The sequence below is a fragment of the Typopeltis vanoorti genome, chromosome 1, assembly GCF_054136105.1.
Source record: "Typopeltis vanoorti isolate ZY-2024b chromosome 1, IOZ_Tvanoo_1.0, whole genome shotgun sequence".
Lineage (NCBI taxonomy): Eukaryota > Metazoa > Arthropoda > Arachnida > Uropygi > Thelyphonidae > Typopeltis > Typopeltis vanoorti.
The window spans coordinates 182,839,931-182,856,896 of NC_143549.1; the positions used below are offsets into that span (position 1 = coordinate 182,839,931).

The 16,966-nt window shown below is 37.0% G+C and overlaps 1 protein-coding gene across 1 annotated transcript in view; it reads left to right on the plus strand.

The window, feature by feature from the left end:
- Nucleotides 1–16,966, plus strand: part of LOC150110690 (WD repeat-containing protein 31-like) — a 191,808-nt gene that overhangs the window by 99,607 nt on the left and 75,235 nt on the right. The window lies entirely within an intron of this gene.

The following is a 16,966-nucleotide window of genomic DNA, read 5'->3' on the forward strand; positions in this document are numbered from 1 at the left end:
CGCTCCTTCCTTCCTTCTGTTCCACCAAGCAAAAGAACTTCCCAGTGCCAACCCTGTAACCACCTCTCAACAGTTTAAAAGTCTCAACCATATCACCTCTCCTTCTTCTATCCATCAAATTCTGTTGTCCACATTCCCTCAGCCTGTTTTCATAACTGTACAATGCCAGTTATAAAATCCCGGGGACCAAATTTAAGCACAATAAGTCAGTATAGTCTTATCAGGGCTTTTTATAATGGAATAACAACTCTTTTATCTCTGCAGGTCAGCGTCTTTCTCAGTATTGCAGCAATCCTCTGGGTTACCTTTACCACCTTCGCAATATGTTTCCTGAATTTCAGGTTTCTATCAGTCATCACCCCTAGATCCTTTCCTCCCATACCTCCTCCAGTACAGTTACTCTGACAGAGTATGCAGCCTTCCATCAATTTATCCCAAACTTCAAGACTACATTTTGCTGATTAAACTGATATGCCCATTCATTTGCCCATCTGTCTAGTTTATTCAGATTCTCTTGAAGGGCTACCATATCTACACTATTACTAATAACCCTTCCCAGCTTCACATCATCTGCAAACAACTGAATATCCCTCTGAAATCTACTGACAATGTCATTGATATAAAGTTAAACAATAGAGGTCCTGGTACTGAGCCCTGTGTGACCCCCACTTGTAACCTTCTGCCCTTGATATTGCCCCTTCCCTCCATACACTACTCTCCGATACCTATCTGATAGCAATCCTGAATCCAGTTCACTAACAGCACATCTAAACCCATGTTTAGATGTGCTGCAACTTAAATATCAGCTTATTATATGGTACCCTGTCAAATGCCTTTGTTAAATCCAAAAAAATGGCAGAATATGCCTTTCCCTCATCAACCGTTCTTGCCACTTTGTTATAAAAGACAATCATATTGCTAAAGTAAGGGCACTCCTTAACAAATCCACGATGGTCTGGTCTGGATTGAATGGTTTTGGTGGGAGTTATTTGGAGAGGCTGCTTCTGGAAGGGACAGTAATGAGTGCAGAAAATGGATCTTAGTAAGCAAGAAGTGATGTGGAAGAGCAGAAGAGTAAGGAAGGAGGGATTGAAGTGGTGCTTATGAAGAAGAAGTGGTTAGCATGAGTATAGAAAATGAGAGAACAAGTGGGCAAGAAAATTTTCTCAATTATATTGTGTAGATTTTTATAATAGTGCTTTGGTGCAATAGTCAGATTGAATATAGTCATTGTACTCTGGCATTATGATTTAAAATTGTTTTCTTTGGTTGTTGTTTTTATTACTGTGCTAGTTATGTTACAAAAATGGCAGTGGTAATGAAGCATGCACAAGCAACGTGGAAAGTTTCAACATGAATATGTTGTGAAAATTGTTATTTGTATATGCACAAAAATGCATAAAATTCATGAAGTGTTAAGTTTAAATGAGAAACAGGGACATTAAACTGTTTAAATTATACATATTTTTGGTCGTAAAATGTTAAAAAATATAAGACTTATAGATAACTGACCATAGATTTTTAATTCGTACGTATGTTTGTACAATATTGCTCCTGGTTTCGCTAGTAACTGACTAGCTTTTTCAAGGCTTGCACAGTACAAAAAATTGATAAATGCAAAAAACGTTTAAGAATACAAAAAAGAATACGTACGAATTAAAAATCTATGGTCAGTTTATCTATAAAACAGGGACATATTATGGTGTGTGAGAAGTGCAGTGATAGGTTAGGCATTCCAAAATTGAGAACGGTGTTACCATGAGTAATCAGAAAATGGATGGAAGTGCGAGTGACAATACTAATAGAAGTGAAGTGGAAGAGCTTAGGCAGGAGTCAATGAAAATGAAGAGCAAAGTTAAACGTATGGAGGAGGAAACTGAACATTTAAAGAAGAGATTAACTGATATAAATGAGAAGGAGGTTAATAATTAAAAGCAAGTATCCAAAGATGATAGGTGTCTTTATATGGAGATTCAATTATTAAAGGTGCAGTAAATAATAAGATACATAAGACATGTTTTTCAGGTGGTACAATGAAATGAATATCTGATGCTTTGCATGGTAAGAAGGAACTGGCATCAGAATTAACGGTAGTGGTGGGCAAAAAACAAGTTGGATAGCTAGACAAAGCATATGGAAAGAAGTTGTTACAGGAAGTGAGGATAATAGTGTTACTGGAAAGTGGTTAGTTTGTTGCCCAGATATGATAATAGTGAACTTATAAAGAGATCAATAATAATGAATGACAAGATGGTTGACTTATATCAGCAAAGAGTGCTCAATTTGTGAATGTATGGAGTGAAGTTGAATGGAAGTTAGAATGTTTTAAAGCTGATAGGTTGCATTTGAATTGGTTTGGTGTTGAACATTTGGAGTTAATGTTGTTTGCTAAGAGTACACAGGGTTGATATGAAATTAGTATGGCTAATAGTCAAAGAGAGAGAGAGAGAAAGAGAGAGATTGAGAAGCAGGTTGTGGAAGGACAGAGAAAATGGATACAAAGGCAAAGAAGTGATTATGGCAGGGCAGAGTAATGTAGTCAGAAAGGTGGGGATGATAAGGATATGAATGAAAATAAGCATCAGGATCAGGGAAACAAAATAAGTCAGGTCAACAAAATGTGTACCATAGCAGTGAGGACAGAGTGATGGTGTGATGGACAGAGTAACAGTGTTGGTGGAATGACCTCAAGAGTGGGGAATTGTTGTTTATTTACTAATGTAAGGAGTATCAGAAATAAAGAGGTTGAGTTTGTAGCATTGATTGAGTTAGTATGTCCAAAGATGATTGGTATAAGTGAAACTTAGTTGTCTAGGATGATATACTGTCAGGACTAGAAATGGAAGGTATAGAATTTTCCAAAAGGATAGGAGGAAGAAGAGGAGGGGGGGAGAGAGAGTACTTTTAATGATAGCAGAGGAATTGTCCTACAAGAGTGGAAATGGAAAATTGTAGTGTGTGTGAAGAGAGTTTGAAGCTATAGGCGTGAAGTCCAGGTCAGTAGAATAGTATATCTAACAGAATATTGTTATAAGTCAGTGAATGTGGAGAGCACTGATTTGTGCAATGTTTAAACAAATTAGTTGGGCAAGTAAAAGGAATCCATCAGGATTCCATTAAGAATCCATTATAGGTGATCCTAATGGGAGATTTTAATTATAGGAATGTGGATTTAAAAGAAATCAGGATGCAGGATAACCTTCTTAAGCAGCATGTGATGGAAGCAACACGAGGTTTTCGGGCTTTGGATTTGATGAAATCATAGGATGAGGTTGTAAATGAGATATCAACACTGCCACCCATCTGCGAGCATGATCATGAGGTATTGGTTTGGAAGATAGTGAAACAGGATGATGTTATTATCAAGAAAGTATTTATATGGAATTATAAGGTGAGTGATTATGAGAAGTTCTATAGTCAACTAGGATTAATATATTGATGAGTTGTGCAGAAAAGATGTTGACAGTGCATGGAAAACAATAAGGCATTATCTGACACAAGTACCAGCAAAGCATAATTTGCATATGAAGAGTTAAGAGAATACATAAAGTTGGAGTGAGATTAATGAACAGTGAAATTGAACAAGTAGTGTGCAAAAGTTGTTATGGAGGAGGTACAAGCCAGTTTGTAGTAAACAGATAATTGAAGAATATAAACTGCATGTCAGAAAAGTGACAAGCATAATTAAAAACAAAAAAGTAGAATACAAGAGATTACCCAGTCAGGGCAAAGATAATCCAGGGGAATTTTTCTGCTATGTGGCAAGCAAGAGAAAAAATAAGCAGGTTGACACCGGTGGATAGCTATAGTAGCAGAATAACCATAGTAAATGATAGATATAGTGGAATTTTTTAATGAACACTTCATCAGTGTATACTGGTGTGAATGATGTGCAACATGTAGAAGGGAAGCAAGTATTAGGAGAATTAAAGGTGAAAGAATCATGGGAGTGCATCAACTGTTGGTTGGGTTAGATGTTAATAAGGCTGTAGTAATGGATGAAATATTACCACATATTTTAAGGAATGTGAAAAAGAGTTAGCTATGCCCTTGACCTGGCTATTTAATGAAAGTCTTGTTGCAATGGGTAAGGTTCCTGAGGACCATGTAGAAAGAAGGCAAAATAGTATCTGTCTGCAATCATGGTTCTAGAACAGAAGTTTCCAGTTATAGTTTTGACCACAACTGCAGATATTCTGTATATCTGCAGTTGTGGTCAAAGTGTTGGAGAAATTGGTTAGGAAGAATACAGGATTGGGTTGATGGACATAAGATTCTCTGTGTTGATCGACATGAATGTTGCGCCTCCGTAGTGCAATTGGAAGAACGACGGTACATTGCGCCCTTCGATTGGAATGGGCCTAAGTTCGATTCTCGTCATGATGGAAGGAATCTTTATCTGGACTTTTTCAGTTGAAGGTGAGTTAGCCAATCTCATACGGAGGTGGCAGGGTTTTTTCTCCTGGAAACTCGGGTTTTTCATCCCGCATACAGAAAAATCGGTCCTTCAGAATACACGCAATTTACAGACAAAAAATACTAGTTGTGGTGGTGGGGGGGGGCAGTAGTTGGCGTTGGTGGAGATGATTGGTAGTAGACGTTCGGTGTAGTGATGGAGACAGTTGTATAGTGGGTGTCCTCCTGCAATGAGTCTTCGGACTCCTTGGAGGTGTCACGAATAATAATAATAATAATAACATGTGAAAGACAAGTCTTGTTTTAGCAATCGTACATTTTATGATAAGGTGATAAATATGTTAGATAAGGGAGATTCATATACAGTGATTTTCTTGGACTTTGTAAAGGCATTTGATAGATTACTATGTGACAGATTGTGTAAGCTACAGAAGATGGGATTGGATAACAGATTGGTTAGATGGATTGAAGATTGCCTTTCTAAACAATACCAGCAAGTTGTATATGATAGAGAATGTCTCAGAAAAGGAAGGTTAATCAGTGGCATGCCTCAGGGTTCTGTTCTCTAACACCTACTGTTTAACTTATTTGTTAATGATATTTCATGTGGGTTGACTGGAGATTTTCAAATGTTTGCTGATGATGCAAAGTGAGGTAGAATTATTAGGAATATTGCTGATGTTAATTCTGTACAGGAAGATTTGAATAAGCTTTTAGCTTGGATAGATGAGTGGGTTTGTAGTTTTAATATTAACCAGTTTAGCTATCCACCAGTTTATTAATAATAATAAACTGGTGGATTGCTATAGTAGCAGAATAACCATAGTAAATGATATGGTGGCATTATTTAATGAACACTTCATCAGTGTATACTGGTGTGAATGATGTTGCGCAACATGTAGAAGGGAGGCAAGTATTTGGAGTGCAGAACACTGCACTCCAAATACTTGCTTTTCATAAATCCCAGCCTTGTAGTTCCACATACATTCACAGAAGTTCTCACATACTCACAGAAGTTCTCATATAGCTGACAGTCACCCAGGTAATCACTTCATGGTTACTCTCACCAACCAGAGGAAGATTTAACACCTCATTTATAATGACATCCTCTGATGAGATGATCAAATCCATGACCATCTATCAATGTGTCCCTCTTTACAAACTTCCTAGGTACTTGCCCCTCAGAAACTCAAGAAATTCATTTTTTTTACTTCTGGATGCTATCTTGTTATTTTAATCTATATTGCTATAATTAAAATCACCTAAAAAGATTACTCTTTTGCTAGTTGCTCGGCTAATTGGCTAATGCATTTCATTGCCACATTACCAGGTCTATTACAACATCCAAACAAGTATTTCACTCTATCCACCCATACCTCACACTATACTGCATCAAACCCACTGCCACTATTTCTCTCTTGCATCTCTACCTTACCAACAATGCTCCTCCTCTCTTTTTTTTTTGCATTTTTTATCTTCATGAAAAACATCTACTTTCCATCTCTGTGCCCTTCAGGATGTAACATCATCCAACCATCTTGCACTTATTCCAATAATTTTTGGGTGAATAAACTCATTCAGTGCAACAGTTTTGTTCCCCTTATTTTTAACACTTCTATACTAGCTTCTATATTCCCAAATGCTTTCCTCCCATACATTCCAGGTCGTCCCATCCCTTTCTTGTCTGCTCATTTCTTCTTCCATTTCCTCTTCTAGCATCAACCTTTTTCAGGCTGTGTCCACTCATCCACTCTGACTCCTCAGTTTCTCTATCTTGTACTCCTTTTTTCTCATTCTTACCTATGCTACTCACTTCTTTATTCACAAACACTCCTTTCATTTCATTACATCATTTCTTACATGCTCATAGCCATTTTCTGCAGTCCTTAAGTTATCTGAACAGGCATCAGCTTCTACAGATGACTAACATCAAAACTATTCAGATGCAGTCCATCACTCTTATACGGTCTGTTTGTCTCTCAGACTCATCCCACACATTCACAAACTGCATTCTTTTCTCTTAACACATATCTGTTAATATACCATCCATGATATTTGCTCTCTGCCTATACTCATAACTCTCTTATTTGGGCAACACACTTACTACTACCTTTCCTACCAAACTTTTTTTTGTCCTGAAAAATTTCCTGATATCTACTTTTACATTTTACTCCTCATTCACTCTACTCATTCTACCTCTGGAAAACAAACCTTTTTCATCTTCTCATTGCCACACCCCTAATAAACAAATTCCTATACAGCATCCTTTGTGAGTCATTCATTACCTCTTTTGTATCACAATCTTTCATTTTAGTCTTCTTCTTCTTCCTCTTCACTTTTCCTTACATATCTACGGTTCTCTTCATTTCACTCTCATATGTTCCATCTCTTGCAACATCTTAACCAGCTCTTGCAAATTTTGTGTAACTTTTTCTCTATCATTCACAGTGTCAGTCATAAATGCTTTTTCGCCATCCACCCCATTTGTTACCTCACTGTTAACTGCACTCTGTTTTACTTCATTAGTCTCATATGATTACTTATTATCAGTCATACTATTTTCTTCGCTATCTGTTTCCACACTTGCTTAACAGTTATACACTATTTCTCACCATCTCATCATCTGTTTTTCTTACTACACCATTTATCCTACTCTCATTCAAACAAGCCTCATTGTTCATCACCATGTTGCACTTCCTGCATTCTTTCACTTATTCATCACTGTTATTCAATCCCTACACATGAACATTAACACCACCTCCCCACACATACATGTTGCATTTACAACAACATACCATTCTTGAAAAATCCCCACATGCACTTTATTTTACTCTCACACTAACCTATGCAATGAGCTGCTTCTCAGTACCATTTCATTACAGAGTGATGAACACGAAACAAAGAATTAAAATAATTATTATTATTATTATTATTATTATTATTATTACGGGTATCTCCATGGAGTCAGTAGACTCATCGCGGGAGACCCAAACTAGCAAAACAATATCTGTCATATCTCTTCTTGAATTCATTTACAGACGAAGAGCTCACAACTAAGTCAGGCAATGAATTCCACTCATTCACCACCCTCCAGGCAAAAAACCTTGTTCTGACACCTTTGTTAACCACACTCTTCTTTAATTTCCAGAGATGACCTCTTGTTCTTCCATCACTATCACACAGCTGAAACATTTCCCCTGCTTCAATCCTATAAAAACCTTTTAGTAATTTGAATGTTTCTATCATATCCCCTCTTCTTCGCCTATCAACCAATCTCTGCAATCCACAAGCTCTCAATCTATCAATGTAGGGAGCATTTTTTATATCACTCACCAACTTGGTCACTCTTCTCTGAACCCTCTCCACAGCCTCCTCATCTCCAAGGAATCCAGGTGACCAGACCTGAGCACAGTAATCCAAATGTGGAAGTATCAATGAGTACCTTTCCATCGATGTAGTACACAGCTGGTAATCTTTTAATCCCAAAATGCATGACTTTACACTTTTCCACATTGAACTGACATCCATTTTCTTTTGCCCATTTTACCAGCTTATTTAAATCCTCCTGCAAACTTTCAACATCAGCTTGATTTTTTATTGCACTACACAACTTTGCATCATCAGCAAACAACTGAATATCTCCCTTTAAGCCCTTTCCTATATCATTTATATACAAATTAAACAACATTGGCCCAAGCACAGAGCCCTGAGGCACACCACTGGTCACCTGCCTCATTCTGGACTCGGCTCCTCCATACACCACCTTATGGTATCTCTCCCTGAGCCATTCTCCTATCCATATCACCAATTTAATATCCATTCCCATCTGCTCCAATTTGCGTAACAGTGTTCTATGGGGTATTCTGTCAAAAGCCTTAGCAAAATCCAGAAGTACCACTGTGTAGCCAGTTCCTTTGTCCAACTCAGATGTTATTCTATTATGAATAGTTAATAGATTGCTAAGGCAGGATCTACCTTTAACAAAACCATGTTGGCCTCTATAGGGTATCATATCCTGATCCATCCATTCTTGAATTTTGTCTTTAACCAACTTTTCCAATACTTTTACCACTACTCCTGAGATGGTGATTGGTCTATAATTCAATACCGCAGTTTTAGAGCCACCCTTATGCAAAGAAACCACTTTGCCTAACTTCCACTCCCTAGGGACCATACCAGAGTTCAAACTTAAATTAAATATCCAGGTAAGAGGGGTTGACAATTCATTTGCACATTCACGCAACACCCGAGCTGATATTCCATCTAAGCCTACCGCAGTGTTTGCATTTAAGTTTTGCAATATATTTAATACCTCTGATTCTTTAGCTTCAATTCTCACATTAGGTATTGCTATAGGTATAGAGATATCCTCACTTGGGTGATAGACTTTTGTAAAGTGATCACTCAGTAACTCGACTATTACATCTGATTTTGTCACCTCAATACCATCAGCACCCACTAAGGTTATCCTTCCGAAGTCATTCTTCCTCTTACTTGCCACATAGCGGAAGAACTCTTTGGGATTATCCTTGATCTCTTTGGCTAAGGTCTTCTCATAATCTGATTTAGCTTTTCTTACTATGCTGGTAACCTTCCTAGCTTGAGCCTTGTACTGCTCATGGGTGTCCTGATCACCTTTCATCTTGTAAATTCTCCATAACATTTTCTTTTTTTGCAGTTCAAGCTTGATACTACTGCTCATCCATCTAATGCCTGCCTTGTTTGACCTCCTGACCATGGGGACACAATCTGATATTGCTTTCCTCAGATACCCGCTGATTTTATCCCAAGCACTGCTAACATCTTTCCCTTGCAATATGTTCTGCCATGGGATGGCTGCAAGCTCACTCCGAAGCTTGTTATAATTGCCTAACCTGTAGTTCCGTACATACCCCTTCTTAATAGAAAAATCCACAGATTTTGCAACCTCCCAAGTCAATACCACATGATCGCTTTCACCAACTGGAGGTAACGAGGACACCTTATTTATGCATATAACCTCTGAACCAATAACCAGGTCCAACAGTCTCACACCACGTGTCCCTTCAGTTACGTGCTGTTTCAAGTAATTATCTCGTAGAAGATGTATGAACTATCTAGTTCATACATGTATGAACACTCTCAAACCACGTGTCCCTTCAGTTACGTGCTGTTTCAAGTAATTATCTCGTAGAAGATGTATGTAATACAATCTAAAAAATTTAACCAAACACTGTGAATCAATCACAAATATCAAAAGGTTACACTGAGTCTAAAAATTACACAATATTATCACACAATAAATATAAAAATGAATTTACTTTGCTTCAGCCCTTAAACGATGATCTTCTCTCTCCACTAGGTGGCCTAGTCAAATATTTTTAGCAGAGTATGGTTTAAAAAACAATCTCTCTAAAGAAGAAATAATGGCCATTAAATCTCTTAAAATAGATTATTATTATTATTATTATTCAGGCCTCCATGGAGTCAAAAGACTCATCGTGGGAGGGCCTTCCTAAGAAACACAAAGTCTGTCAAGACTCATCGAGGGGGAGGTCCCCCCCCCCCCCTTAAGAAACACAAAGTCTATCATACCACTCCTTGAACTCATTGACCGTTCTCGCTCTCACCACTCCATCAGGCAATGCATTCCAACCACCCTCCATGCAAAGAAACCACTCCTCACCCTTTTGCTCACAGTTTCCTTTCGTAACTTCCAGGGATGGCCTCTTGTCATCACTCCTTCCCACTATTCAACCAAGCGAAAGAATTCTCCAGTGTCAACCCTGTAACCACCTCTCAACAGTTTAAAAGTCTCAATCATATCACCTCTCCTTCTTCTATCCACCAAACTCTGCAGTCCACATTCCCTCAGCCGATCCTCATAACCAAAATTGTACAGTCCTGAAACCATCTTTGTCATCTGTCTTTGTATCCCTTTTCACAGTTAATTTATCCCCTTCAAATCCTGGGGACAATAGTCTAAGTGTGGTCTGATCAGAGACTTATATAACGGAATGATAACCCTTTTATCTCTGCAGGTCAGTGTCCTTCTCATAATTGCAGCAATCCTCTGTGTTACCTTCACACCTTTGCAATATGTCCCCTAAATTTCAGCTTTCTATCAATCATCAACCCCATATCTCTTGTCTCCCCTACTTCCTCCAGTATAACTCCTCCCATAGAGTATGTAGCATCCCATCGATGTTTCCCAAACCTCAAGACCTTACATTTTGCTGCATTAAACAGATACCCCCATTCATTTGCACATCTATCTAGCTTATTCAAATCCTCTTGCAGGGCTGCTGCATCTGCACTATTAATAATAATACTTCCCAGCTTTGCATCATCTGCAAACAACTGAACATCCCCCTGCAATCCACTGACAATGTCATTGATATAAAGGTTAAACAATATAGGTCCCAGCACTGAGCCCTGTGGGGGTCCCACATGCGATAGAAAGGATGGCTTTGGCAGTTAAGAGAGGTGAAAGGGTGGATGAGATGATTGTGTTGGTGGTAACAAATGACTGAGTGGTGGTGTAAATAGGGCAGCGAGAGATATGAGATTCTTGCTTGAGGTGGTACAAAAGAAGACACAGAGAGGAAAGTGTGTGTTGCCTAGGTATGATAATGACTAACTGAGCAAAAGAGCGGTAATATTGAATGACATAATAGCTAGAATGTGTGATAAGAGAGGACTGGAATATGTGGATGCTTGGAGTGCATTTGAGGACAGAGAGGAATTGTATGCAAGAGACGACTTATATTTGAATCAGGAAGGATGTAGGCATCAACAACACATGCCAATCAGTCAACTATAATCCTACAGACTGCATTAAAAATAAAAAATAAAATAAAATAAAAATACAGGATTATTTAAGTTAGTAACCACATGGCTGAAAAACCATTAAAAAGTTGTTACTGTGCTATGTGTGCCCCAGAATTTGCAGCCTTCCAAAAATACATAAAAATGATGCACTACTACAGCTGATGGTTGAAGGAATCGACAATCCTAATTATCATTTAACCAAAAAATTATTGTTAGCACTCAAGGGGTCAGTAGGTCATTCTTCCTCTTACATAAAAAATACACAACACTTTGTAATGAAAATCAAAAACATGACAATCAGTAATGAACATCGATTAGTAGATTTGATGTAACTGACCTTTTCATGAATGTCCCTGTCGCTAACACAGTCGCTGTCGCTGATACAAAACAAATTTGCTCCCAACATCATGGCCCCTCTTTGTCCATGTACTTTGTTCCAGTTATTTATTGTATCAAAACCACTTCTACCAATAAATAAGGTGTGGCCATGTGCTCCCAGCTCCCCACCCCATACCTAATTTTTATGTGGAATATTTTGACCAACAAGCTCTAGATTCAGCGACCTTAAAACCAATAATTTGGCTAAGATATGAGCTATCTGGTCCTATGGCCAGATAGTTCATATCCAAAGCTCATTGCTGAAGACCAGAGAAGCTCATATCTGAAGTTCATTGCTGAAGAGCAGAGCCTATGGTTCTGGTCCTCAGCCTTTAGCTGTCTGAGGAAACTTTCAAAGTACATAGATGCATTCAGTTCACCAGTGAAATTGAAAACAGTGCATACTTCCTTTTCTGATGCACTTGTTACTTGTCTTCCCTCAGGCTGTCTGTCCTTCACTGTTTACTCTAAACCTACACACACAGGCCAATATTATTATTATTATTACCCCAAGACCTCATGGAGTCAAAGACTCATCTGGGAGGTCCTTTTATCACACACACACACACACACACACATCTCATCATACCATGTCATAAACACACTCAAACTCCTTGCAGACACCACACTCTCAGGCGAGGCATTCCAATCATTCACAACTCTGCACGAAAAATACCTGCCTCTCACACCCTCTTTATACAGTTTCCAGGGATGACCTCTGGTTCTCCCCTGATCTCCCACTATTCTCTGTAGAACTACACCATTGATCCTATAACAACCCCTTACCAACATGTAGGTCTCTATCATATCTCACCTCTTCCTCCTGTCCACCAGACTCTGCAAATTACATCTTCTCAATCTTTCCTCATACTCGACATTCCAGAGGTCAAAAACTACCTTAGTCAGTCGCCTTTGGACCCTTTCCAACATCTCTTCATCCTTCTGAAAACCCGGTGACCAAATCTGGGCACAATAGTCCATGTGTGGCCTAATCAAAGCCTTATACAACGGAACAAGAATCTCCCTACGTCTACACGTCAGTGTCCTCTGCATCATTCCCAGAAGCCTTTGTGTTGTCTTCACAATTTTGGCGATGTGTCCCCTAAATTTTAGATCCTTATCTACTATCACCCCCAGATCTCTTATTTCCTCTACCTCCAACAATATATTCTCACCAAGCATAAATTCTGCAAAATAAAATAAAATAAAAATACAGGATTATTTAAGTTAGTAACCACATGGCTGAAAAACCATTAAAAAGTTGTTACTGTACTATGTGTGCCCAAGAATTTGCAGCCTTCCAAAAATACAGAAAAATCACAAAGACTCTTAACACTCCTGTACAAAAACTTGGCATCATTACCATACTCAAAACAAGCTCTGACATTTTGCTCTGATGAAGTTCTGAAAAATAAATTTGAACATGAGCAAAATGTTTATAAAAAATGACTCCAACAAGAAAACAATTCATAGATTCCTGCACAAAAATACATCCCAAAATAAAAAAGTTTACAATAACACCATAGCCATCCCTTATATATATGTGGAATATCTGAAGGAATTGAGCAATTAAAACTTAAGCAATTTAGTCTACTTTTAAACCACCAATGAAAATAAAAGTATACTCACCCAGCTCTTCTAAGTGTCCTCTTTCTGCCCTTTGCCCACTCTACACTCAAATGTATACCAGATCCGTTGCACCTGTAACCTGCCCTGCATAGATGAAACAGGACAAAACAGTCCCAAAACGAAAAGATGAACAGAAGTGACACATCAAATTTCTTTGTTATGGAAAAGCAGATCTTTCTGACCATGTACTGCAAACATGGCACATGATTGATTAAAAAGGCACACAGTCTTTACATCATATGAACATAAATTTAAGGAAGCCTTTTTTTGTCATTCGAATCTCAACAAAAGTGACAGCTTAAAAGTCCCAAGGATTTGGATAGTTCATCTACAACTCATATAGCATTCAGAATGGATGTAAGAGCATTTTATTATTATTATTATTATTATTCAGGTCTCCATGCAGTCAAAAGACTCATCACGGGAGGTCCTTCCTAGGAAACACAAAGTCTATCATACCACTCCTTAAACTCATTGACCATTCTCGCTCTTACCACTCTATCAGGCAATGCATTTTATGGTTCATCCACCCTCCATGCAAAGAAACCACTCCTGACCACCCTCTTGCTCACAGTTTCCTTTCGTAACTTCCAGGGATGGCCCCTTTTCATCACTCCTTCACGCTGTTCAACTAAGCGAAAGAACTCCCCAGTGTCAACCCTGTAACCACCTCTCAACAGCTTAAAAGTCTCAATCATATCACCTCTCTTTCTTCTAACCATCAAACTCTGTAGTCCACATTCCCTCAGCCGATCCTTATAACTAACATTGTACAGTCCTGAAATCATCTTTGTTATCCACCTTTGTACCCTTTCCACAGTTAATTTATTCCTTTCAAATCCTGGAAACCAAATCTGTGAACAATAGTCTAAGTGTGGTCTGATCAGAGTCTTATATAACGGAATCATAACTCTTTTATCTCTGCTGGTCAGTGTCCTTCTCATTATTGCAGCAATCCTCTGTGTTACCTTCACCATCTTTGCAATATCAAAACTAGGAAGTAAATACACTGCTGTTTATCCTTGTTGCAATAAACTTATGCTAAACTGTTCATCATGCTTAGGAAAGCATTTTAAGATGAAAATAAAACAATTTATTATAAAGCATGTGACTGTTGGAACGTCCTTCTTGACTCTATGGTTCGCCATCTTGTTGTAATGTTGTTCTTAATAAAAACAATTAATTGCTGGTTGATTACTAATCAAAATGTAGGGAAATTTATATTTATACTGCGCCACTCTATATTTAGATTAGTCTATGTAAAATAGTAGAATCAATCTTCAATTAACTTAGCAGTCTCCTTATTCGTACAGGCCGAATTTAATATTTTTCACTTAGGGCTTCCGCAAGGTTCGAACTTTTTATGAACAGTGCAATGAAAAAGAATCAGGCACACACAATATTGAAATCAATAAAACAAAACATTTAATACAAGGTTATATGACAAATACATAAATTTAACTCCGAAAATAAGATGATACAATTAACTTAGTTCTTCAGGTCAAACCATTCATATTAAATTAGACTTCAAATCTTCAGATACAAAATTCACAGTTCTCTCAATCACAAAAGATTGTTCACACTGATCAATGCTACAGAATTTCTTGCTAAATAAATTTGCTGGTATCACTCAGTTACACTCTATATTTAACACTTAGCAAGCACTTATAACATTATTAATCGCAGCAGTTATTGCTCCAAGGGGAATTATTTTCAAACTTCTAACTCCAGCTAAATTCAGTGAAACGCCACAGTAAATGTTAGGATATTCAAGACGGAGCTATCACTTAAACCTTCACACTGAAATAAAATAAAATAGGACTGTTCATACCAGGATTAATCCTTAGCACATCAGATTCAATGCGAGCACATTTTCAACTTATATTCACTTATTACTCCGATGGAATACTATTTAAAAGAAATCTTCAAGGAGATAACTGAATTATTATTTATCGCGCTACACAATTCTTGATGGACTTACTATAGGGCAGAATAATTATTCCATGTTTACTACTGTATAACAAATTGAGTTTTGTACAATCCTTCTTTAAAGTGATATAGGAATACGTAGTAATTCTAAAACTTAGTGGATTTATTCTGAATCTTCTATTAATCTGCCAATCTTTTAGTTATCTCATTACGACACTAAATTCCTATTATTGCCACCGTTGACTTTACTCTCAGCTGTCTATAAGTTTTCTCCTCTTCTCCGTACATTTCTGAATGCTACTCCCTTGAATTCCCTGCCCTTCAGTCTTCTTGTTTACTTTTACCTCTCGCTTATATGCCCTCCTTCTTCCTGCCTAAAACTTGTTCACTCTGTCCAACTCATTAATTTCTCTTCTCACAATTATCGAAGCTCACGCTCTATCGCACGTTCTATTTTATTTCTATCTCCATAGCAACGTTAAAAACAGAACATAAACATAAGCATTAGCGTTACATAAGGTTATACCTTTACACTGAGTAATGAAAAATAATAATAAAAATATTATAGTTACTTAATTTCTCTTTCATTTCATTTACAAATAATAATAATAAAATATATGTTACAGTTTATATAAGGCACATAAAAGTTACATACATAGAATTCCTCATAATATTATTGAAGGAATAAAGTAATAAGATAAATGTTATTTACTACAGAGTCCTTTCATTAGTATAATATACATTAAAATTATATAATTAAATAATAGCTGATAAAATTCAAGGATAATACATGAATAATAAATCTTAAGCAAGGGACTAACAAATAATATTTAAACAAGTCTTGCTTAGTATATGGTAAATTATGTTAAATGTGAATGAAGAATAAAAAACATACAAAACAATTTCATTCACAGTTTAACATGACCATAGTAAAGCATGTTTACAAATTCATTAAAGATTTACCTTGCATAAAAAAAGATGTGCTGAAACTTTATAAACAAGGAATTACTAAGCTATGGAGTACCAAGAAAATCAAAATTAATATGACAAAAATGACATTCATTTTTATGATAATTATAAGGTAAATAGAGATTATTTTTATTTTATTTCTATGAAGAAACAATTGCTAATTACTTTAATCTAAATAATATATTTCTTCAGCATATAGCACCCTCTTCAGTGAACAATTTGAATTAGATCCCAGAGATATGATAAAAAATGGAGTAAAGCTATAATTGTACACAATAATGAACTTATCAACTAAGAAGGTGTGATTACATTGAGATCCTTGCTCATACTTATGATAGTAAATCTGAATATTGGATGAACATACAATCATCTTTTCATCCTAATCACCTCCATTATTAACCATATTTATGTCATTAATATGGTTGCATAATTTAGTCACTCTTACTCATAATTTCTCATTATAATCATTTCCCTTATTCTTCATACTATATTAGGGCTTATACTAATAAATAATTTCTCCAGACTTTTGATACCAAACACATTTTCAAGTCCAGGCCATTCCTCTTATATAACTCCATTCTTCTTCAAACTCAATCCATACATCCAACTCTCACAACCATTCTTTCTGGAGAGCCTATGCATCTATATTTGTTTGATTATTATTATTACCCAAGATCCCATGGAGTCAAAGACTCATCTAGGAGGTCCTTTTATCAAACACACAGCTCATCATACCGTGCTTTAAATACACTCAAATTCTCTGCAGACACCACAGAAAATTCTCAGGCAAGGCATTCCAATCATTCACAACTGTGCAGGAAAAAAACCTGCTTCT